The sequence below is a fragment of the Panthera uncia genome, chromosome C2 (genome assembly GCF_023721935.1).
Source record: "Panthera uncia isolate 11264 chromosome C2, Puncia_PCG_1.0, whole genome shotgun sequence".
Classification (NCBI taxonomy): Eukaryota; Metazoa; Chordata; class Mammalia; order Carnivora; family Felidae; genus Panthera; species Panthera uncia.
Window position 1 is genome coordinate 59640710 of NC_064810.1, and position 26753 is coordinate 59667462.

A 26753-nucleotide genomic window follows, 5' to 3' on the forward strand; every position below is an offset into this window, starting at 1 on the left:
TGTAAACTCAGAAAGTAACATGTTAGTGGTACAGAGGGCTTTGGAATAAATATGGGCACAGCAGGAGAAAGAAACATCCAGATCAGTGTGAACAGAAGGCTGTCTTTACTCAAATGGTTCCCTCAAGTGTTTTTTTTTTTAATTCAAAGGGAAAAATCATGACATAAAATTTATACCAAAAGATATAAATCAAGAAGGTACTTATACCCAGTGATCTGTTAGATACTAAACCAAGAAGACAGCATGCACACAGTATGTGTTTTAAAGACCTGGAAAGAGCTTTCCACAATATAGACTGAAAAATGTTACTTTTGTCCTTGTCACCATCAACTATTTGCTTAAGGGAATCCACAGTCTTTCACAATCTGGCCCCAATCCACCTCTCTTGTTTTTTGTTTGTTGTTTCTGTTCCCCCCCCCCCCCCCCCCCACTGCTTCTTCCTTATATACTGTGACAGGCTATTGGCTCCTCCCTGAACATGCCTAGGACATCTTTGTCTTTGAGTCTTTGCTAACAGTTCACACTTGAATCTCCCAAGCCTAGCATAGTGTCCTAAACACAGCACGCACTCCAACATTTGTTGAAGAAATGCTGTCTGTCTATTTTAGGAGACAAAGATGATAGAAAAAAGTTGTTAAATCAGTAAATAAATAGCACAAAAGAGAGGTCAAGGAAAAGTTAATTTTAGTGTGTTTTAGGAGTGGGGGCAAGATAAGCTTTAAGATTAGGAAAACTGATGCTCTTTATTCTTGGGTCTAGCCAATGCTATGAGTCAGTTACTTTTTTGGGAACAAGTTTCAACCTCAAGGTTAAATGAACACAAATGCTCTGTCCATCAGCATATAATGAAAAAGCTGTGGCTATTTCCACATCAGCACAGTGAAATTAAAATATGCAGTGTCTTTTTCAGAGGCATCATATATGACAGAACTTTTTAAAATAGTCCCCTTTGCCACTCTCATACAGAAAGAGCTATAAAAACAAAAGTGAATGTTTAAAAAAAAACACTGGGATAATTTTGCTTCAGAAAGAAAATGCTGAGGTATATCTTCATGGTTTTCTGACTATAAGAGTTGTTATAAAGAAGATAATGATCGACATTTTTGTCCTAGGGCATGGTGATATTAAACTGTCCAGTGAAGAATTTAAGTTAAGACTTAAAGATGAACATCCTAAAGGTGCAAGTGGTAAATAATCAAATAGATTGCTAAGAGCAGTTACAAAATTTCTATCTTCATGGCTATTTAAAAATAGGAAAGATCTTCATCTATTTTGGATGGAATAAATGCAGCTTTGCCTCCAGTCAGGAGATGGATTCAATAACTTCTCTCATCATGTTTAGCTCTATGTGACTACAAAATCCTATAACATGTTGGTCCTAAAAATTGTACAGAATCACAACACAGTCAAGTAAAATACATTCTACAGTTTGAAGAGGATTAGGCAATAAAAAAATCTGTAAATTACTAAATTCAAAATAGTATATACAATGCTTACGTCTCAATTCAATTTGCTAAGTGTATATGTCAACAAATAGAATTGAGGAAAATGTACTTGAACCTACTATAGTTTAAACATAATGATTAGCTAGATTAAAACATTCTAACAATTAATTCTTTCATGTCTAAGAAATTTAGCTGAATATTTCATAAACCTGGTATGAATATGCATATAAACTCAATCTCCTATTAAAAAAAAAGTTAGAAAAGACCAGAAAGTAATATAAGAACTCACTATTTTTATTCCCAGGACTATCTTCAAAAACATCAGGAGAACCAGTGAACAAGTCCTTTTAAATGACCAAAATGGGCCCCATATGATTAAGAATGCAAATCCAATAACAGACTTAAGGAAAGCTCTCACAGAGGTGGCAAGTTACTGGCTTTCTTGTCTATTTACCTTGCAGTTTTGGAGCTCAGCAGAAGTGTCCATTACATACAGCACACAGGGTTAGATGAACAGTTCCAATGACCTTGTCTGAACCAAATTCATTTAAAGCAGTTTGCTACATTTCTTAAATAGAAGATGAGCCTATTCTATCTATGGCCCACATTTGGACTGGATCACTGAACTATTGCCCAACTCTTATAAGCAAAGCACTAACATGCACCAATCAACAGGCAGCCCATAGCAGAGGCATCAGGAAGGTCAAAATACACACACATAAGAAATTGGCAGTACATTATAGAAGAAAGCTATTTCTAAAGATGAACTTTGGCTACTAAAGCCTTTGAGTGTTATTCAACCTTTGTTAGGAAAAAAAAAATCAGTCCCAATGTAACCTGTAATAATCTAGCTAAAAAAATGTTGAGAGAAATATAGTTTTATTTTGCAACACATTATTTTCATAAGAACATGAATCAAAGAGATGGACTATGCCAATTTCTTCATAGCTGAATTGTTATAGGATATTGTTCTAGTCTTTACTAATGACTTTTTGAGGTTGGTTATGCTGTGATTAGGATTTGGAAGGATAGAGGTCTAAGCCCTTTCAAAAGAAACTTTTTTTTTTTTGGTTCGGTATCACTACAGAAAAAAAGCATTAAGCTAACTCTGACAACCTAACGAGGATAATGGTAATTGCGTGTAGTCATTGCTTATGCTGTTTCAAATGATGGGAATGAATTGAAAGGCAAAGGTGTCAAGCTAACCACAAACTTGAATTTTGAAAAGTCATAGTATAATAAGCAATAACATCAGTTGTTAGACTTACTAAAACTTACACCAAAACTTACAGATGCAGCAAAGGCAGTTCTAAGTGAAAAGTTCATAGCAATAAATGCCTACCTAAAGAAATAAGCAAAAAAAATCTCAAATAAATAAGAAAAATATCAAATAAGTGACCTAATAAAAGCAGCTAAGAGAAAAGTTCATAGCAGTAAATGCCTACCTAAAGAAATAAGAAAAAAAAATCTCAAATAAGAAAAATCTCAAATAAATGACCTAACTTTACACCTTAAGAAACTAGAAAAAGAACAAACAAAGCCCAAAGTTAGTAGAAGAAAGGAAATAACAAAGATCAAAGCATAAATAAATGAAATAGAGGCAAAAAGAGAAAAGATCAATAAAACCAAGAGCTGGTTCTTCAAAAAGATAAACAAAATTGACAATGTTTGGCTAGATTCAGTAAGACAAAAACAGAGAGGGCTCAGATAAATAAAATCAGAAAGGAAAGAGACCTTAAAACTGATACCACAGAAATACAAAGGATCTAGGTGACTACAATGAACAATTATATGTCAACAAATTATACAACCTAGGAGAAAATGGATAAATTTCTGGAGACATGAAATCTGGATCATGAAGAAATAGAAGGTCGGAACAGACCAATTACTAGTAAGAAGATTAAATCAGTAATTTAAGAACTCCCTACAAACAAAAGTCTAAGACCAGACAGCTTCACTGGTGAATTCTACCAAACATTCAAAGAAAATAGAAGAGGAGGAAACATTTCCCAGCTTATTTTATGAGGCCAGCATTATTCTGATACCAAAACCAGACAAAGATATCACAAGAAAAGAAAGGTCAATATCCCCGAAGAACATAGACACAAAATTCCTCAACAAAATATTAGCAAACCTAATTCCACAATACATTAAAAGGTTCACACACTATAACCAGGTAGGATTTATGTCAGGGATGCAAGGATGGAAATCAGTTTGATACACCACATTAAAAAATGAAGGATAAAAATTGTAGGATCATCTCAATAGACACAGCTGAAAGCTTTTCTTCTAGGATCAGGAACAAAACAAGGATGTACATTTGTGCCACTTTTATTCAACATAGGATTGGAAATCCTAGCCAGAGCAATTAGTCAAGAAAAAGAAATAAAAGGCAATTATATTGGAGAGGAAGAAGTAAAACTCACTGTTTGCCAATGACATGATACTACATATAGAAAATGCTAGGGGTGCCTGGGTGGCTCAGTTAGTTAAGCATCCAACTCCTGATTTCGGCTCAGGTCACGATCTCACAGTTTGTGAGTTCAAGCCCCACGTTAGGCTCTGTGCTGACAGCATAGAGCCTGCTTGGAATTCTCTCTCTCTATCTGCCCCTCCTTGGCTTGCACACTTTCTCTCTTTCTCAAAAATAAATAAATAAATGTTAAAAAAGAAGAATATCCTAAAGACTCCACAAAAAACCCTACAAATCTGTTAGAACTAATAATGAATTCAATATAGTTGCAGGATGCAAAATCAATACACAGAAATCAGTTGCATTTCTATACATAACAACATACTATCAGAAAGAGAAAGTTAGGACATAATTTCATTTACAGTTGCATCAAAAAGAATAAAATACCTAATAAGTTTAACTAAGGAAGTGAAAGTCCTATACACTGAAAACTATAAGATATTGATGAAAGAAACTGAAGACACAAATAAATGGTAAGATACTCCATGCTTGTGGAGTGTAATAATTAAATTTATTAAAATGTCTATACTATCCAAAGCAATCTACAGATTCAATGCAATCCCATCAAAATTCCAAAGGCAGTTTTCACAGAAATAGAACAAAGATTTCTAAAATATGTATGGAAATATGAAACACCCCAAATAAGCAAAGAAATCTGGAAAAAGAAGAACAAAGCCAGAGGCATCATGCTCCCTGATTTCAAACTCTATTGCAAGCTATAGTAATCAAAACAGTATGGTATTAAAAGAGACATGTAGATTAACAGAACAGAATAGAGATCCCAGATATAAACCCACACATATATGGTCAATTAATTTATGACAAAGGAGCCAAGAATATGCAATGGGGAAAGGATAGTCACTTCAATAGATGGTGTTGGGAAAACTGGCCATACACAAAAGAATGAAACTAGACTACTAACTTACACTATATACAAAAATTAATTCAAACAAGATTACAGACTTGAATGTAAGACATTAAAACTCCCAGAAGGAAACCTGACATTGGTCTTGGCAATGATTTTTTGAATTTGATACCAAAAGCAAAGGCAACAAAAGCTAAAAATTAACAAGTGGGACTACATCAAACTAAAAAGCTTCCACACAGCGAACCATCAACAAAGTGAAAAGGCAACTTACTGAATGGGAGAAAATATATATGTGATAAGAGGGTGGTAGATATGCATAAATATATAAACTACTAATACAATTTAATAGCAAAAAATCTGATTACAGAATGGGCAGAGGATTTGAATAGACATTTTTCTAAAGAAGACATGCAGATGGTCAACAGGCACATGAAAAGATGGTCAACATCCCTAATCATCAAGGAAATGCAAATCAGAACCACAATGAGCTACCACCTCACACCTGTTAGAACGGCTATTTATCAAAATGATAAGAAATAGGGGCACCTGGATAGTTCAGTCGGTTAAGTGTCTGACTCTTGATTTAGACTCAGGTCATGATCTCACAGTTGTGAGTCAGGCTCCATGCTAAGCATGGAGTCTGCTTAAAAATATCTCTCTCTTTCTCTCTCTCAGTCCCTCCCCTGCTCTCTTTCTCTCTCTCTTTCAAAAACAAACAAACAAACAAACAAACAAGTAAAAGCAACAATGAAAAGTTCAAACTAGTGATGAAGTTATTTTTGTTCATTAGGTTATGGATATACTTTCTTTTGATTAAAAAAAAAAATTCATAGAACTTACTCATGGCCTCCCTCCCTCCATCTCTTCTTATCACCCTATTTCCACATCCATATGCTATCAGGCAGTTGAAGAAAAAGAAACAAATGTGACCGGAACTGCTTCTGTGGGGACACTCTCAGTCCTCTGTCCTCCTCAACTGCAACTTGCACTCACTTATCTGAAAATCTATCAATTTAATTGTTTCAATACTTCCTCTCAGGGGAATCTGCATTTCCTTAACTGTCTTTACAAGATGTAGATTCAGGTTTTTTTCACAGGCAATTAAGGAAGTATGGCAATTATGTTCGTATGTGGTGGTGGATTCTGCCTTGGACTTTTCAAATTTTTCAATTTCACCACTTCCCCAATTGAAGAAGCCAGTGTTGCTTATAGTTTAATTGCAAATAAAGATATATACATAGGTTTGCCTACATCATATATATTTTTTTCCTCTCAAAAGTTATAAGAAATATTTAGGGATTTTTCTGTCCATATACTTCATGGATTGTTCCTACTGATGTCAGAGTAATTTACATAGAAGTAGAAGAAAACATAAATATTTTGCACTCAAACTTCACTAGCATGTTCTTCAGTGGTGCTTTCCTCACAGTCAATCTCCACCAGTCCCCGGCTCTTGGTTAGCGTATGCTTGAAGAGTCTTTTTCACAAAATCTTTCTTCCCTAGAACACTCTGCCTGTGAAATTTCCCTGTAAATACCTGAATTTTCTGATTCACCTAATAATGATCTAGGAATTGAGGACGTTTCCTGCCTGCTTTTTCACCCCCTACTTCGTGAAAGGATTAGACTGTAAACAACCTGGTAGGGATCCTGCAGGCCAAACTAGGGCTGAGCTGATCTCAGCAGGCAGGGAACCTGTGGCAGTCCGTGAAACACAATTATGAAAATAGAAAGGATTCGTCTGTACTTTCAGGAAGACATTATGTTGTTTCCAAGACGAGACTTAGCAAGTAAGCCGCGTTAAAGAAACCAAGCAAGACAATATGATTTCAAAGAGTCCAGCAGAGGTAGATTTCAAAAAGTGCCGATTGGCCAGGGCTTTCTCAACTGCAGCTTCATTTTCAGTGTCTGCCAGTGGCCTGCACCAGACGCTTGAAGGGAAGTCCATTCGTCTCTCACCAATGAAGCCCAAAGTACTCGTGCTACAAAAGGATTCCTTTCTTGTCTCCAGAGGCAAGCATCAATTTGTGCCCCAGAGTCTGAGAGTTCATAGCTTTCTTTCAATTTTGTTAAGTCTGCACATGCGTGGTTCCTCCTGTGTGATTTGGTCCTGAGGAAGTGACCCACCCACAACTCCACAGAGCTAATTAACCCCATACTGAGTGGGTTTTTCCCCTCATTTCACACATCCACTCAGTGCTTTAAATGACCCAGCAGTAGCATGATCAGATGATTTTTTTTTTCTTCTCAAAAAAAACTGTATAGTGATGGGAGAGCTAGGGTGTATCTGCTCAAATTCAAAACAGCAGTGTAACCCTAAAATATTGCCCAATAACATTTTATCAGAGGGTGCAGAAATGCTCAAAAATGCTTGAATTAAACCCTTTAATGTTATTCAACTTATTGAAGTTTCCATTTTAAATAAGTAATACATAATAAATACTGAGGTAGAGAAGTTTGATCTCTATCCAGATTTTTTTTAACGTCTCATTTTGCTAGAAAAACTAAAAAAGACCTAGCCTCCTTCCTTATCTTTAAGAGCCTCAAGAGAAGGGCCAATGAGAAGAATGATATAACTCATCTTTTTTTCCATTTCAAGGAATAGGCTCATGTTTTTCTAGATTTATTTTTGCCAAAGTGAATGCCTCGAAAACTCAGAGATGCTCACTGTTTTCTAACTCTTCAAAAAAGAAAAAAGTGAACATGATGATGGTGGGTGATTTAATGGAAGCAGCTTGTCGACGTGATGAAACTGAAAACGCTTTTACAGAATATGTCCACATGCTAAAATAAAAACAAAATCTTTAACATCATGTGTATGGTGTAGAGTGGTTTGTGTCATTGCAGAAGAAAGGAGAATTGTTAATTTAGACAGTAAGTGTGAGGTTCTGCTAGAAACCCTCATGGGTACATCACGGAAATAGTTCTTGGTCAGACAAATGGAGCCAGACAAGTTCTAGTTCTTTCAGAAGCTATCGAAAGGGCAATCAGATTTTAAGTCTGTCATCTCTGCTACATGATAAGAAAAATTCTTGGCTATTTCCTTCAGTTAGACTAGTCTATGACTTCAGAATTTTAAAGATTTATACATAAATGGACAAGAAAATGACCTCCCCTGGATGTCCCATCTTAGGCAAACGGTCAGTTCTCTCTCATTCTCAAAAGCCCGTGTGCCAAACTGGCTCATTCTGGTATGACTCGGTCATAGAGCATGCACGTCTTGTGTGAACTTTCAACCTCTCTTTCCTCTGCAAAGTGATTTATGTGCACACTAGTAAATGCCCAAGAATTCCATAATTCTTAGCACAGCAGAGAGTCAGTACAAGGGGAAACCTATCTAACATTCAAAATTCTTATTTGAAGTGTCTTAAATACTATGCTTTGGGACCAAAGACCTTATGAAGTTCTAAAACACATTCAATATTGTTCCCTAAGCTTCTTGTAGGTGTGGCTGCTAACCGGGAGTGTCAGGTGGGTAAAACTGATTAAACAGGCAAAAAGGAGGTCCAATGAGGCACAGGTTTTGTGTGTGTGTGTGTGTGTGTGTGTGTGTGTGTGTGTGTGTGTTTTACCTACAGTGGTCAGAAATTTTGTATTTGACATATAGCCTAAATCAAACTCTTATATCTGTGCTTCCAGTCTTTGGCTGAAACTGCTTCATCTGCAATAGGGTTGTTGTGATTTCCAAGATTCCTGTCCATCAGGCTTTTTCAGACTCACTGATGCTTGGGATTCTGAAGCCCTTACCGTGGTCTATGAGACCCAATCCCTCATTACCTCTCTTGACCTCATTTCCCATCACTTTCATGTAAAAGTGGTCCAAGTATCAAGAGAATATGATTGCCTAGATGGGTGAACAAGAACAGGAATGCGAATGGGATTAAAACGAATAAATCAATAAAAATCAGTGACTTTATGCCCTTGTTAAAATTCAACTATCTCACTGGAGAACCTAACAAAGTTTCTGAACTTTCCTTGAGAATTGGTTACATAAGGAAGAATATGCAAAGCATTGTCCACATGGAGGCATGTATTAATTCGTTAATTTAACAGATATTTTTTCAGAGTCTATTATTAATTACTCTGCTAATTGGACTTTACTCTTGCTCTCAAAGACCTTTCACTCTCATGTAGGCTTTAGACAGTTATACCTCCATTACCACTGACGAGTTATTAGCCCACCAGGTTAGGTAATGTAACAACCTCCCCTTGTTCCTTATTCATTCTTTCCAATTGCCCTGTGACATCCACTAAGGCCTCATGAACGACCTCCTTGTGGTCTATATTATCAACTCTATTTCTTACCTAGATAAGAAACCCCTTCCCCACCACCTACATTTTCTTTCTCAAACAGCCAAGAAAATATTACAAAAGTCTGCCCAGAACTATTGAAGTGTTAGAAATGGGTCCTTACAGACCTATTTGAAACATGAATTTTTTTTTGGAACAATTAATGGGGCCTCAGCCCCTAGGAAGCATATCTTGAACTACAAGCAAATTATGAGTCAATGGTCTGCCAGACACAGCACTCACTACTCTCCAGGATAGAACATTTCAGCACACAAAAGAGGATCCTGGTCTTATTCGAGTAATCCCCATCTCAGAGAGGATTTAATGGAGCACATGTCTCTGGCCTCTATGGTCCTTATATAGAGGAGTACCTCCATCATATTTTAGTCTTTTCTAAACTTCACTATCTTAGGTCACTATGTTAGTGAACATGGGATAAAAGACACTAACTCTTCCTCAACTTATTAAATTTTTTCTTCCTCATATGCCCAATAAACAAAAATGGAAGGATTTAATATATGTACAGAACAGCAAATGTTCTCTCCCTACTTCTTTTCAAATACTTCCTTTTTATTATAAACAGTGGTGATGGAATTATAAATACCATTGTTTTACATCTATGTTAATACTCTTATTATCTTGCATAAACAGAAGTGAACAAATACGTACATGACACCAATCAATCCCTTCTTTAAAAATGCAGTTTTCATCTTTCTAAATAGTAGAGGGAGAATTAATGAATTCAACTTGTAGTTTACCTGTTTATATTTTGAATGTTAATAAAGTAAAACCAAATTATTTCTAGAGTTCTTTTTAGAGATGCATCAGCCATTAACACTCTCCATGCCAGCATGGGATGGGGGAGGGAGAAACGAATGGCAGTGGGTCCCAAGAGCCATTGGTGGCTTAAGGGGCTGGAGAGGATGTTAAGCTGCTAGGGCAGGAGATTCCGACCTGTTGGGTAGGTGGGAGATATTTGCTGGCAGTAGAAACATTATTTTTGTAAAACAAATGGCTAGGAGGAGGTCATGTGGGGCACTAGGTGAGAGGAATATCCAAACATAAAAAGCACTCTTAGGGGACTGGGGCAAAGGGAAATCACTACTCATTCCATCTCCTCACTGGTTTTCCTTCTTCTCTAGCGTGCTTTCTCTTTTTATTACTACATTTTCTCTCTCTCCCCCGTTCGTCAGCTTTCGTTCATTTGCCTCTTTATAACAAAGAAGCATGTAGGGACAATTTTAGGAGACAGTGAGACCAAAAAAGAATTTAGAGAAGACTTATGATAATATACTATACATTCATATGTACAAGAAAATACAACCTATATTTGATTGACCAAGAACTAGAAACTGGGACTTTTGAGATTTAAAAAATTCATGGTATGTCTGGTCATATTAATCTCTAGACCAGCTGGTTTTTAGCTGTGCTGGAAAGAGCTTTAATAGAGTCATGAGTAGGAAAAAAAAAAGGAAAAAATGGAATTTTATAAGGATTTATATTTGTAAGGAAAAAAGGATCTTCTTCATAGTTGTCTATTGAAGTTCTCACCCAAATTATTTTTTGAACTTACAAATAGACCATATCAAGAGAAGGAGCTTAAAAATTCTCATAGGTTTAGGCAACTACTAAACCCTGTGTATTATGTTCATCATAGTCACTCAAGCAAGTAGAGGATAAGTAGAGCATGGTATCTCACAGCGAATAACATGGTTGGTTACTTCGCCAGTCTGACATAGGGAGACAGGGCCCACAGGAACAGGGTCTCCTTATGAATACCATAAAGAGACACCCAGGTTCATCTGAATACATAGGGCATGAGGGGTTAGTTGTACAGTGTCAAATGGGAATTACCTAAAAGTATTCTCTAACCAAGCACCAACTTTTTAGCCTTGTCTTTTTGGGGAAAAAATCCAATATAAAGCTTATGAGAATACTTTATTTGGTCACTGGTTGGGGGAAGGTTGCTGAGACAAATGACCACATTTAATGCCTAAAGGCAGGAGGAAACAAGGAAAAATAAACACAGAAAGGGAGAGTGAGTGCCAAAAGAAGGGTGCCAGCTCTGGAGACTCACTAACAGAATAGAGAATCTTAGAATGAGAGAAATAAATGAGCATGCTTTAAGGAAACATCAGTACATTTTTGGAACCAGGGGCAAAAAAGTAAAAATATTTGCCTCTTGTCATTTATCACCATTGCCCCATTTATTCTACTTTTATATACACAAGTAACACGCATTCCCTAAGGATCTGCAAATTGCAACAATGGTGGTCATGATGGCAAAACATTAAGTTACTTTAAATCATTGGCTAAGTTGGGAATGAAATCTTAACCTGCAGGCTTTTTCTGGGTCCAGTCTATGCCCTCCAAAGTATTCAGTCTGCTTTCTGTGGTTTCTCTCTGACCGGTGTCAAAAGATAAGTGTGGTAGGGGTAAGCTTCTAGAAAACATGGTTGCACAAAACAAGTACTCTACCTTCTTACCAAAGAGTTTTCGATTTTCGCTTTTTCTCTTTTTTTCCCCCCAGATTATTAATCTCCAATTTCTTCTCTACCATCCAGGACCCTCAAGGTTGTTAACTTTAAAGCACCTCATCCATGGTTCTCAAATGTACCTGGCTAGTTCTTGAGCCCAGATGAACCTGCTCATGTGTGTTCTCAGCTCTCAGGCTGCTGAACAATGCTGGAGAAGACTTCCCAAATTGTACAGCTTGGGGCCTCTCCAGAGTCCTGGTTTCCAGCTGGTGTTTCAGAACTGTTACAGTTCTTTTATTGTTCCCAGTAATTTTCCTTTTTTATTCCCTGGCTTCCATTTATCACTCTAATTAACTCCTTATTACTTACCTCCTACTCTTCATTCTCAACTAACCTTGTATCTTTTTTCAAAGAGAAACAGAAGTCATCAAATTGCATCTCATCCTTCCATCTCTCTCAGAACCCACCCATAACATCTCAGAGACCTTTCTGTCTACTACTTACAACCTGCTCCAGGATGTCATTATATTAATTACTCCTTTCTTCTGTTTTTTTTCCATTTTGTTTATTGCCTGCCAACATGCTTCAGCTGCCCTCATCTAAAACAAATAATAAAAGCCATAACAAACCAGCAAATAACAAACCATCTTCTGTGGACAACATCTTTCCCTTCTTGTACCACCTTCAAGCTTCCTAAAACCCACATTTATTCCTCAATGCATTAAAATCTGGTTTCTTTAGCTGTTTCTAATTAAACTGTCAAGGTCACCAAAAACCTCTGAATTGCTAGTTTTCAAAGTCCATTCTTTAACCTCATCGTTTTATTTCTTTCTTTTTAAAGTCAGGTTCATTGATGAATAATTTACATACAATTCACCCATTTTATACCCTTCTATAGTTTGAAAAGTTTTGAATTCTGTGCTGGTTCCTTGATGTCTGTAAAATAAAGACCAAATGCCTTTGATTCCTATACAATTTCCTTCTGAATCTTTAGCAGTCTTCCCCACAAAACCCATTGTTGGTCACAGATTATTCAACAAAATGTGCTATGTACATTCATGCCTCTTGGACTTTCTTCACGTTCCCCCTCTATATTATAAACACACAAGTTTTTGTGTAATATAGTAAATGTTATTAATATCACCATATCAGTTTCCATACAGACTCATGAAACTAGATGTTATTTTGAGAAGTTGATGTTTTCAAAATAGAAATTAACTATCAAAATAGTACTACCTTAAGATTTGTTATTTTAGTATTATGACACTATATTTAAATTCTGTCCCCTTGTACCACAGAACACGACTATATTTGGGAATAAGGTCATTGCAGATGTGATTAATAAAGTTAAGATCAGGTAATACCGGAGTAATCTAATATGACTGGGGTCCTTATAAAAGGGGAAATTTGGACTCAGACATGAACACAGAGAGAACACCATGCAAAGATGAAGGCAGAGATCAGGGTGATGTTTCTAGAAGCAAAAAAAAAAAAAAAAAAGAAAGAAAGAAAATACCAAAGACTGCCAGCAAACCACAAGAAGTTAGGAGAGATCCATGGTACAGATTCTCCTTAGAGCCCTCAGATGGGACTAACTATGTGGACTAACTAGGTGTCCAGCTTCTACAACTGTGAGACATAAATTTCTATTGTTTAAGCCACCCAACTTATGGCACTTTGTTATGGCAGCTCTAGTAAATGAATACGCTTAGTAAATGAATCATTTTTGAGTACATGTGAATACTCATTATCTCATTCACTTATCAAATACTGAGTGCCTACTATGTCCTAGACATGCTCCAGGGTGTTAGGATGCATGCCATCAAGATATATTTGTTGAATAAATGAATGAGAATTTTATCATGTTCCTGCATTTTCTTTTTTAAAAAGTTTATTTATTTATTTTGAGAGAGGGAGAGAGAGAGGCAGAGAAAGAGAATCCTAAGCAGGCTCTGCACTGTCAGCACTGAGCCTGATGTGGGGCTTGATCTCACTGATTATGAGCCAAAATCAAGACCTGAGCCAAAATCAAGAGTTGGACCCTTAACTGACTGAGCCCCCCAGGCATCCCAGTTCCTGCTTAATATTAAGCAATTAATATATCAATCAACATAGGATTGATTGAATGAATGCTTTCCACTTACTCATTTGACAAATATTTCCTGAATACTTACTATGCATCAAATACCATTCTGGACCAAGAGGATAAAGTTATTGGTAGGACAAATTCTCCACCTTCCTGGAGCTTAAATTCTAGTGGGAGAAACAGACATCAACCAAGAAAACTAGTAAATAAATTACATAATTTCTCTCCGTGCCCCACACTGACAATTATACACACTTATCCTTCTAATTCTTCAACAATGCTCAGGGCATCAGTAATACTTTAAAATATTCCTAAATACCATGCCCTGTTCTTTTTCTTACATTCCTGAAATCTCTAAATAATCCTGAAATATCCCTAAGATTAATGAACTTAAGCTGTTCCCTAGACTTTCTGATTTAAGTATGATTTTAGGAATTTGCATGCTACTTTCGAGTCTACAAAATAATGATCAACACAATAAAGTCTGATAGTGGGGGCAGGGTAATCTATAGGCAGTGCACAGGTTGGAAGTGTTTGGGGATGGCTCCACCCCAAAAGCTGTGTTTCTCAGTCAGTCAACACATATTTCTTAAGCATTTACTGTGTGCCAGCCCCTGTGCTGAAGATAGTGGAACTGTGGGTAGAGCAGGCATGGTGCTGAGCCACACTGAGATTCTAATCTACAGGGAAACATCTGAACAACTAATATCATAGTCCAGTTCTTAATTTCAATGATGATAAGGATATATGAGAAGTGTTAGGAGGACGCCTGGGATGGGGGACTTTGCCATGAGGGTTTTGTGAGAAGGCTTCCTTGGGGAAGCAATGCCTAAACACTGCTTTGGGTTTGGGGTAGGGGTATTTGTTTGAGCAGGGATGGCAAAGTCTTATATTTTTTCTTCCTCATCTCCTTTCATCCACGTGCACACATTTCAAACACTTAAAAGCATTCTTCAAATCTACTAAGAACACCAAAACTAAAACAAGAGAAGGGCCCTCCAGAGGAAAGAGGCCAAAAATAGAAGGAAAAAAAAAAAAACCCCTAATCTCACCATTTGTTTTGAAAACACCCCAAATGATTAAAACATATTATAAACTAAAACATATGAACTAATCACTTGCCAAGTTTCATTTTTAAATCAGTGCTGTTTTTGAGGTTCATAAACTGAGAAAGAGTCTTCAAATATGAACTTGGTTTTTCTTTTCTTGGCCTCCACTTGGCTTGAAGCATTTGCTATTAGGCTGTGTAGAGGGAAAGGGATCCAGCTGGTTAGGAACATGTGGCACACATCTACTAGAATGTAAGCTCCACGAGATCAGGGTGTTGTTTGTTCATGATGGCATCCCTGATACAGAGAAGAGTGCCTGCAAGATAGTCGAGATTCAGCAATCATGTGCTGAAAGACCAACTGAATGAATATTCTGGGACTTTGCAGGAATTTTCCAACTCTCTTTTCTTACCCAGGCTACATCTTGCTCTAGGCCAGTGGTTCTTACCCTGGGGCAATTTTTGTCCCCACCAGGGTACGTTCGGCAATATCTAGAGACATTTTGGGTTGTCAAGACTGAAGAAGTTGCCACTGACATCTAGTGGGTAGAGGTCATGGATGCTACTAAACAACTTACAATGTGCAGGACGGTTCTGTACAACAAAGATTTATCAGTCCCTAAATGTTAACAGAGCCAAGGTTGTAAAATGCTGCTTTAGGCCCTTTGTTTCTATTGGGTTATACCTGGAAGTACAATCCTCCAATATATTTGAGAGGAAGTTGAGTCCTAGAGGAAGCAACCAAAAGAGATTTCTTACTTCATTCTCCTTCCTTCTTCCCAAAAGAATTGCCTCCACCCTAATGCACTTTGGGAGACAGCCATTTTGCCTTTTGCCCTCATGGGTCAATATGCATTTGCTGGGGAAATCATCTAGAAAAGTCTGTCTCTACAATGGCAGTGAATAATTTTTATAGCTTATTGGTAATTTCCCTGAGTTTACCTAAGAATATATCCCACTTTCAGTAAAATTAGCTTGTTTACAGACTACTCATGTATCCCTAAGAAAAAGGAATGTCTTCCCCTAACTCAACCAGTTTATCTGTATCTGGTCAGAAGCTTTGCACCAGTCTAGCTTTATTCATAAGATCAACTTCATGAATTCCAACAAAACCCAATAATGTGCCTGTAGGAAGACTGAGTTTATAGCATTTCCTCTGCTTCCTTCCTTGCCCTGCATATTAAAATAGTACTATCTGATTCTAGTTTTAATGGGGAAACTTCCATGGTGCCAAAGGAGTACATGTGCCGATTTCCCAACTCTGATGGTTGCTCCAGTAATCTTGGTATTGTGGCATGTGTCCCAGTTACCATAGAGACTGCATACACTAACAGTGTAGCACTAAGATTGGTGGGGAAGACACATTTCACAGAAGCTTTTTTGGAGGGATAAAGATAAGACACAAGAAAGAAAGTGAGACTGCCAATAAAGAGGCACAGCAAAGAGAAGTCCCTGACAATCACAGATTCTAGAAATTCGGGACAACAGAGATTACAACTACTACTATAAGACCAACATACACTTTCCATTCAAAGGCTGTCTCTGTCAGGAAAATTTCAACTATGAGGAGAAAGAACAGATACAAAATATTCTAAAATAAAAAGGTAAATAAATGAACCAAGGTATAGAGGTACCAAGGTATAGAGGTGACAAAAGTGGTATGGCCACAAAACATGTTTAGATAATTCAAGCCAAGGAAAAAATAAGTAATCTAAGAGCACAATGAAACTGGAAGTTATATTTCTATAGGATGAGTGACTTACAGAGAGACTGGTCCTCAGGGAGTAACTGAAGTTCTAAGTGCCTCTGTTTCCTTCACTGCAAATGGAAAGAAAACCAGAAAAAGATGACCACCCTCTCATTTTTTAACAGAGGTCTCCTTAAATATCCCAATGGTTTGTGTTATGACAGATGAATTTGATCCATGCCAAAGAAAATTGGACAAAAACTCTTAGAGAATACGTAAATTAGGGGACATTGTTCACCATGCAAATATGTTCATTCCATAGTTTTTTAAAATAATGAGAGCTTAGAGTTCACGAATGGTGTGAATTCATGCATGTTCTTTTTCTTTGCATACAATTTTGAGGTATGCATTTTTACAGCTATCAGGCATGTATGCAATGTAAAGAGTCCAGGTGTTGAATTGTAGATGTTTTTAAATAAGAAGGCTGGGACAGGATGTGGGCTGGTATAGGGGATGAGTAGGAGTGAATTTAAGAGGAAATTAGTCTAGGAAAATGTCAGATAAGTGATCAGAAGTTCCTTAATGTCCAGGTCACATCTGTCTATGTTTATTCCACATACTTCACACAATTATGTCCATTGCCCATTAGACATCCATGTCTCCCAGTCTGAATTAACATCAATATGTTAATATCTTTCAAATCTGTATTTTAAGCCATTAGTTCTCTCCTGACCTCTGGCCCTCTATAGCAAATGACCTACTGGAAAATTCCAGTTGGATATTTCAATACGGCCAAAGCTGACTCATCTTCTCCCTTACAGTTTCTCTTATTCTGTTCTCTATGTGAGCAAATAGCATCACCATTCACCCATATGCCCAAGCCCCATACCTGGGAACCATCTGTTGCTTTTTCATCACCCCTCAAATAATCATCAGATTTGTAATTCTAATGTAATTTCTTTTAATAACTGAGGGAGGTTTTTGTGCATAGAAAGCAATATTTACAGTTAATTGGATTTAAAACTATTGTGTGTGTGTGTGTGTGTGTGTGTGTATATATATATATATATATATAATACTCTATCAGTCTAGTAATTTCAGTATAAAATAAGAAAAAAAAACTTTAAGGAAGGGTGAGGCCACTAGGTAGAAAATATGGAAACTCAAACTATTTCAGCTGTCAGTCAGGCAGTTGGAAGAATGAAAGTTAGGGTCTCATCTGGGAATGCCTTCCAGAATGATTCTAACAAAGTCACCAATGAACACACTGAATATTTTTGTAGTAACTATAACAATGAGGGATTCTAAGTCCATATCCTACAAAGGGATTTTTACAACTCATGTCTTCTAAGTTCCAATTCCACTCTTACCTACCTCTTTTATAACCACTTTCCACTTTATAGCCTGATAAGGATAGGCAGTATTTTATTTTCCCCATCAACCCAGTTTCTTCATTCTGGTGACCTTTTACTTATTGATGTTTCTCACATTTCTAGGTCTCTTGTTCTCGCTGTACCACAATAGCTCAGGCCTCTGTTGTCTGTCACTTGTGATATGGTAACAGTCCACTGTACTATGTTCTCTTTATTTTTCTGAGCCTCTGCACATGTCACTACCTGTGTCTAGAATGCTCATATTCCCTGATAAACATTTACCAAATGAAAAAGAAAAGTACTTTAGATGTTGCTGCTTTGGGTGCTAAACAGAAATAGTGGCCTATCTAATATTCTGGATAAACCTGCACAAAGTACACTTACTTTCAAAATTAATTTTGAAGAATCTGAAAATTTTGCCATGGAGAATCATGGGGCCCATGCCACAATATTAAGTTTTGTATTTAATAAAAACGTCTGCAAACTCAGGGAAAGAAGCACTCATTCTTTCTTCATTCATCCAGCAAATATTTACTGAATACCCTTTATAGGCCAGGCACTGTTGCAGACACTGGGGATTTCTTAAAGTAGAAAATAGACAAAAAAAAAAAAAAAACCACCCAACAACCCAAAACCATACAACAAAACCCTGCAATCATTGGGCTTATATTCCGTGGCAAGGGGAAATAAATATATAAATAAAACCTATATCTGAACAGAATAAATGCTATGAAGAGAAAGGAAGCAAAGCTTCTCAGTAAAGCTTGAGAGGAGTGTGTGAGGGATCAGGTGCTCAATAAGGACATGGAAATTAATAGGGAAAACAATGTATAGTGCCTTCTGGACTACTGTAAAGGCTTTGGCTTTTCCTTTGAGTAGATGGATTCCTTTGAGAGAGTTCTGAGCAGAGCAGTGATTTGGGCTGACTTAAATGGCCTTACCTACATTACAAAGAACCACTCTGGCTACCATTTTGCGAATAGACTATACGTGGCAAGGCCACAAACAGGGAAGATAACTAGGAGGCTACCGCAATAATCCAGGTTAAAAGGTGATAGTAGTAGGAGCGGTGAGGATAGGAAGTGGTTAAGATTCTGAATGTATTTTGAAGATCTGCAGAATTCGTTGCTAAAGTTGAATTTGTGATGGAAATAAAAAACTGGGAGAGAAATAAACCTTTGGGTTTAGCAACTCTAAGGATGAGGTACTGTTTATCAAGGCGGGGAAAACTGTATTTGCTGAGTAAAATAAGGAATTCCACTTGGGGATGTTAGGTCTCTAATGTCCATTAGACTCACAATGGAGCTGTCGAGGAGGCAGCTGAACATGTGGACCTAGAATTTAGGCCTGGACTAGAGGTACGGGCTGGAACCACAAGCTTGGGTGTGACAATGAAGGAAGTGAATGGAGATAAAGACAGGAGGTTCAGGGATTGAGCTCTAGGTCCCTCCAATGTTTACATGTTTCAGAAATGAGAATACACCAGCAAAGGAGACTGAGAAAGAATGGCCACTGAGGTAGGACGAAAATCAAGTGAGTGTGGGAGACTGAAAGCCAACCAAGTGAAGAAAGTGTTTTAATGTGAAAGAATAAGCAGCCATAGAAAACAATCCTGGCAGATGGGGGAAAGACAAGACTGAATTAAAGGACTTGGCAACTTGGAAATTACTGGTGATCCTAGTGGTGGGTGCAAACGTTAATGAGAGAAAGATCAAGAGAGAATTAGAGCATAGAACAGGAGAGTGTCTGTAGTTATTGGAGGCATTTCTTGAGAAGCTTTGGTATAGTGGGACTCAAAGGAATGGGATGGTAGCTGGCAGGGATTGTGGGTTAAAGAAGAGTTTTTTAGAATGAGAGAAATTATGACATGTTTGAGGGCTACAGGAAAGATTTAGAAGATAGGAACAAATTGGTAAAGAGAAAGCAGGGGTATCTTTCAGGGGTACTGTTCACGACTGTGTGCGAACAGGGTGGGATTGAATGCACAGTGAGGGTGGACTGAGACGAGAATGCACAGGGATTATCCACAGTTATTGGGGAGGAAGCAGTGTGTGGGCATGCCTGCAGATGGGAGGGTAGGTGTGCTGGAGAGCCAGTGTTCAAGCAAGTTCTTTTTTGACTGTTTCTATTTTCTCAGTGAAGTAGGAAGGAGGGTCATAAGTTGAGAGTAAGAATAGGGAAGGAAATGTTGGAGGTTTGAGAGAGGGGAAAGACAGGAAATGCTCTTGTGGAAATACGGGGAAGAGAATGGATAGGGAAGTGTAATATGGTTGCAGGGCAGATCTAAGAGCCTCTTGGAGTGATCAGGAGTTTACAGTGAGAGTCATCAGGTTACTTGTGTATTTTTCTCCAGCCACTGTTAGCTGGCATCAGGCCTGGAATAGGTATGGAACTGCAGATGATCACTATGGTGGGGATTTGCCAGGAGAGGTCAGTGAAGAGAAGATGAAAGAAGTTAAGGGCATATGCAAGGAAAAGATTAAAATTGTTGTCCAAGGAATCTAAACTATATAAGGAAGTGAGAATATGAGGGGCTAAGGGTGGAATCAATGAATGAGAGGTCATAGAAGGTTCAGGAGTTGTTGTAATAAGCGGGATTGCAAAAATATTAGGTGGTGGTTGAAGAGAGGGATGCTTGAAATTGAGGTTATGGAAAAGTTGTAATTATTAGTAATTAAAATGCCACAAGTGTAACCATATAAGTGGATAGCTACAGTAGGGTGGAGGACAGATCATAAGACAATCAAGGAATTGAGATGCAAGGTGTTGGGAAAGATTATATATTTAAACACAAAAATGACCAAGAACTATCATAAGGTGGAAATAAAAAGAGGTCAGTGAGCCAGTGACAAAAATCTTTAAGAAATTGAGGGTGGCAGCCAAGGCTTTAGTGGGTCACTGCAACAAGGAGGGATTATGGGGCCAGAGAGCTTTCTTACCCCCTCCCCAAGTTTTCCTTTCTCTCTTTCCATCTTCCCAGTTTATATGACTGGCATTAGCTAACTCTTAATTTCCCTGCCTACATAGCTATAAATCACCTGTGACGTCCCTTTGTTCATTCTCTTCAAATTATATCCAAGTCCTAAGAATTTCTACTTTCAAATATTTACTCTTTTCTCTCCATTTTGGGCCATCGCTACTCCTGCCAGTGATTCTCTTTTCTACCACTCAGTTTAATGTTCTTCATGGCACTGATGACTCTCTGAAATTATCTTGTTCATTTATTTGCTTGCCTATTGCTGGAGGGAGGTTCTAATTTCCCTCATCAGAATGGAAGTTCAAAAGGAGAAAAGCCTTGTCTATTTTGTGCCTGAAACATAATATACCATCAAAAAATATTTCTGGAATGAATTCATCAGTGACCCTATCGCATGCTGAGGAATTCTGATCGTCTCCGTTTCACACACTGGCCTCACTTTACCATCCTAACTTGTTTCTCCTTACTCTTCAGCTCAAACCATCCATTCCACCCACCAATGGCATTTTACAGCTTCCCCAAAACACCCTGTTGATTTCTATCCTCACGATGTCATCATATTTCTCCCTGTTTTTAATGTCGGTTCCCCACACACCATTCTTCAAGTCTCAGCTTGGGTCTCATCACCTGGATGGCTTTTCCAGGATTACTCTAAGGTCAGCTTATTTCTCCCTTCCAGAAAATTCTGCTATGACTAATAACATCAACTGCCTTATTTTTTCTAATTGATGTAGGTGTGTCAATGTCAGTCTTATCTTCTCACTTGGAACATAGCATCATTTTTTGGCTTAGGGATCCTGACTTATATCTATAGTTCACTCCCTAATAACTAACAATGTAGGACCAGATAATGGATGTTCAAAAAAAATACCATGGCTTCATTGGACAGTTTTACTGACTTCTGTCTTCCTCAACAATCTGACAAACCTGACTCCTGTCTCACCTTTTATTCTGCTTTTAGCTATATCTGACCATTCTTCCTGCTATACAGATACTGTGTCCAAAACCAGACCCTCTGTCCACCACACAGAATTCTACACCCTTGCATTGCAATTTCCATAACTAAATCATTATCTCTGCCATTATTGTTCCTGGAGTTTCTTGGCAATTTTAGTATATTCAGGACATAGCTGCCAAGATCATCTTTCTTGGTGGATTTGATTCTTTCGTTCAAAAAAATCCTTGCAATTCTTTTTCATCAAACTTTATGTATCCCCTTGGGGTTTATTTTTCCTTGTCTCCATCCTTGGTCTGGTTCTCCTCCACTTTTTCTAACTATGTTCAGTCCCTGCTTTTAACTCGATTTGCCCTTTGTCTCATTTGAGGGAATCAGCTTTCACACCTTCTTTCAAACCACCCTGTATATTTAGAATAGTTTCTCAAATAATATAAAATTTATAATATTTATGAATAAATGACACAATGCCAAGATATTCTGTCTCTTCTTTCAAATAACATCTGAAGATGCACCTGCACCACTGAGTTCTATATTTAAGATATTGAATAAGTATCATTCATCCATCTGTTTTCATTCTGTCTTGAATTTTTTGGGACCTGCTTAAGAGTTGTATTGTGAGGTCTTTGGGGCTAGAGACTGTCTGGCATAGTTCACAAACTGGCCTTTGCTCTGTATATTCATGTTTCTTTGACAAATAAATAATAATAATAGCCCACTGTGCATTTTTACATTCCACTCATAAGTCCCTGGAAAAAGGAAAACTAATAAACAGGGATTATAATAGAAACACTGAAACAAAACTAACCTCTTACCAGGTTTTGCTACAGTAACATAGACGTCTATAGACTAATATTCTAATAAATAATTACCTACTTAAGTCATTTGTAAATTGTTCCTTTGCCAACATTATGTATCATATCAAATGCCTATGTGGTTTATAGGACAGGGAAAAACAAGTAGAACATTACAGCTATGTGGGGGATCAGAGCAAAAGCAGCAAAATAAGAGGTTTACTCTGCTGGGTGCACAGTTTGTAAGAATTAGTCTCACAAGTAGAACTACTTGACAGAATATGTGCCTGCTCTCCAGCTTCCCTCCCCCCCCTTTCTCTGCAGTGCTCCACATCTCTTTTCAATAATGGAAGACTTTCTTTCTTCCTCCTTCTCCCCTCTCCTCTCCTCTCCTCTCCTCTCCTCTCAATCTCTTTCTTTCTTAAATTTCAGGTGGGAAGTATACATTTTGTGTGAAAAATCTGTTTTCCTGTGAGTATAACAAATGTTCTGCTTGAAGCTGCTCTATTAAAATGGCAGTATGTCTAAGGAAAAAAGAGGGGACTGTGTTTAATGGCTGGAACGCCCCCCTATTTATCTGCAGATGAGCTACATTTAAACTCCAGTATTCAAAGGAAGACCAAAATGTTATGATTGCCTTGTTACTGCAGTGGCCACTAGATGGCAGGTCCAAAAATCTGATTGGAGCTTCACAGGAGGGCAATTTTTACATGGGAAATAGAATGTTTCTGCCACTCAAGCCAGTATGGGTTTATCAATAAGCCTCTTCTCTCTGTCAATACATTGGGTGGATAAGACAATATCCACATTACTTCACAGGGCTGCAGTGAGAAGGAAGCCCTTTAATATCAAGGTCTGTAGAGTACTGTCATCACATACTCACATACCCAGATGCAGCTGGATCTTGAAAGTTCCATCAACAAACATTCTCAGATCTGGTGTTTATAAATGTTCAGCTGTATTTCATTATCTAACAGTCTTTGTAATACCTTGCCATAATCTCAAAGATATAAAAAGTAGTGGTCTAATCTACCTCTGTAGAAACACATGGAGAAGACTGTCAAACAGGCTGGATGGGTAACACATAGCTGTATTCTGTACACTTAATATATATTTACCAGTAGTTCCAATTGAGTATTTTATATCTCTATACACCTCTCTCTCTCTGCCTCTAATTTTCTATATAGAGGGTGACCATATATTCATGCTAATTATTCTGGAAAAAATAATGTTTATGTAGAAGAGACCTATTATTTAATAGAAAAACATAATTAAGCCTCATGACTGAAACTGACATGAGTAAATTTAGGACAAATTCTTTGTTGTACCCGGTATCATTTCCATTTTTGTGCACTGAAAGGGAGACTTCGAGAAGTGGATCTTATGAGAACATAAAAGAAGTCATTCTGAGGCAAATTCTTCTGAAAATAGATTGAATTCCTCCCTTCATAACTTTTTTCTTTATCTTTTTTTTTTTTTTTTTGGTTACCAGATTATTCTGATATGAGTGATTTGACTACATGGACACTGAGCACTTTTCTTTATCTTTTAATTAAAGAACTGACCTTATGATTTTTAAAAGTAAAGAATCACAAGTTCTGAGATAATTTATTATTCTCGCTTAAGAAAATATGTTCTAGAGTCAATTGTATTTTTGTACAAAAGCTGTGACACGCATTTTGATATACATTGAAGCATTGATACCAATTAAAATTTTATAACAATGAAAGCAACACAAACTCAATTATAGCCATCCGACTCAGTTACCACTAACCTTAGGTTCCCTTTTTCTTTTAAAATTAGGTACAAGACTATCATTAAACATGCTGATTTCATCCACACTTGGTCTGTATATTTGGACTGTTAAAGATCTACATGAGATATAAGAAGAAGAGAACATATATACTAGCCATCAGAATAAAAAAGAAAGATTTTTTTTTTTCGTAAGGAGTAAATATGGACTATCCTGATTAGCACAGAAGAGATTTTACATCAGCACTAGCTGACTTCCTTTAGTTTGGCAGTAGAATTTAAAATACGATGACAGAAACAATTTATGATGAAGCTCCATGGTTATTTCTACATAATCGTGGTGATTGGAACTTAACCCTTGCTCCTCCCCTGCAAAAATGCTACAACTTGTACCTCCCTCACTGAAAGAGCTCTGGAATGGCAGCTGACACCTGGGTTTTACTCTGGTTCCGACAACGCCTCAGAGGATGAGACCCAGAGGGTTTGGCCTCACTCGCCTCCTCTTCCTTACCTTTAAAATGAGTTTTAAGGAGATAACCTATGATTCCTCTCTGCTTTCAGGTTTAATATCCAGTGAAGTAAATTAGTATGCATTACATATTTTCTTCTCTTTAATAAATGAATTTGCTCAGATCAGAGAACAATGGGTTGTGAAGGAGCTTATGTTGAAAGCTAACATGTCCCTACTGCCACTGTGGACCCTACCCATGCAGGTGAAGTTGGAACACATCCTTCTTCCAACCCCCCCTTTTCCCATTCTGCATCACTTTTCCATGGACTCCCCCATAATCTCAAAGTCTAAATCCCACCCTGGAGACCCTCCCTGACCCTGGGAAGTCACTGGCTAATATTAAAAAAGCACTTTGTCTTTTCTCTTGGGCACAGAGCTCAACTCCATTGCCCAGCTCTCCTTGCAGCAGGTGACCAAATTCTGGCCAGTGGGTGTCAACAGAAGTGACAGGAGCTGCTCCAGCCCTGGCCCAACAACATTCCTGTGTAATCATTGCTGTTTCTCTTTACCAGTCTTCTGACTGGAAGTCACACCCAAGGTGACCTTGGAAGCTATGTGCTGAAGATGATGGAGCCTCTGCCAGCCTGGGTCCCTGAGCACCCTTTACACGAGTAAAAGAGAAACTTCTATTATATTTAGCCACTGAAATTTGGAGGTTTATGTATTATAAAAACCAACATTACCTTAACTAAGACCCCCTCTACACCAGAGATTGGTTCTCCCTCCAAGACACTTTATTCATGTTTCTTAGACCATGTTTTCACCACGGAATGAATTCTTTACTGGTGTGTAAGACCGTCGAGGACAGTACACGCTTTTTTCACTTTCTCATCCTCCATGAAACTCTAGTTGAGAAAATGTTGAATACAATATAGTTTGGAAATTATCGGAGGTGGTAAAAAACATCCTAGCTTTTTTGTCTTGTCCTATTTAGGTAGAAGGTAGAGATGATGAGTTTTTCTGGTGGAGAGATAGAAGTATGACATCCATAACCTTTTAATATATTTTGTATACTGCCTTCCTAATAACTGTGCTCCCCCAAATACAGTGCAAATTAAATATTTTGCAAAGTTAAAACAATACTAAAGGGAGGGATAAGTGAAGAGATAAATTGAGAAATATGAGAACTAAGGGATTTAAAAAAATGTGATGTCTACCACCACTACCCCTTATGAAATTATGGCTATAAACTATTATCTCAAGCAGATCACTGAACTTTTGGTACTTTACTCTCAGTGTCAGTATTGACCTTTTTGAGCCAAATTCCTTGGACATTTTCTGTTTTATTTTCGGTTGGCCTTACCACAGCCCCTCCCTGGAACACCTCACCCTTGGTTTCCTCAATGCTGGCCTCGTTTTCTCACTCTCTGGCACTGACAGTCCTCTCTTGTCTTTTCTTTGGCTTCACTTTCTTGTCCACTCCTTGAGACTGGGTTTCCTTGTATTCTGCCTGGAGTTTTCTCCTCACAACTCCTGGAGTCCTCCCTGCCATCCAGTCTTACAGCCACACCTACCACCTCCTGACAAGTAAGTCCCAAATCTCTGCCACCACCAGAACTTTCTCTGGAGCTCCAGACCTGGATTGTCTACGGCCTCCTTGAAATTTTGAGAAGATCTAAACATCTTGCAGCAGACTTAAATGCAAGTCCCAAATCAAAGGCATTATTTGCCTTTCTTGGAAAACCTCTTCTTCCTTTTCCCGTTTTCCCTCTCTCAGCAGATGACATCAATTTAGACACTTTAAACTTTCCATATCCTTCTCCTCTGTTCCTTATCTAAATTAGCTAATTACAGTCATTACTATAAGTTACTTCACATAAACATATGAAACTGGCAAGAAGTATGGAATGACAAAAAGAAGATTTTCATACCCTTCTATCACACCTGAGTTACACTATAAATCTGCAGGGAACGATTAGTGTGAGTCTCACATTCCATTTCTCAAATTGGGACTGCTTTGAAACAAAATTGAATCAATGAAAGGAAGAATTTTTTGCAGAGGTGACAGGAGCTTTGCT

At 37.7% G+C, this 26753-nt stretch overlaps 1 protein-coding gene across 49 annotated transcripts in view; it reads right to left on the reverse strand.

Annotated features, from left to right (window-relative positions):
• ZBTB20 (zinc finger and BTB domain containing 20) overlaps positions 1–26753 on the reverse strand; it is a 769297-nt gene that overhangs the window by 169150 nt on the left and 573394 nt on the right. For 46 of the 49 annotated variants that reach the window (XR_007457485.1, XM_049629359.1, XM_049629402.1 and 43 more), the window contains one exon: positions 16450–16504. The exons of 2 other annotated variants lie outside the window; for them this stretch is intronic. The gene's annotated coding sequence lies outside the window, so the exon portion shown is untranslated. Of the gene's footprint in view, positions 1–13726; positions 13806–16449; positions 16505–26753 lie in introns of all 49 variants that reach the window. One more of the 49 variants, XM_049629364.1, reaches the window with a different exon arrangement.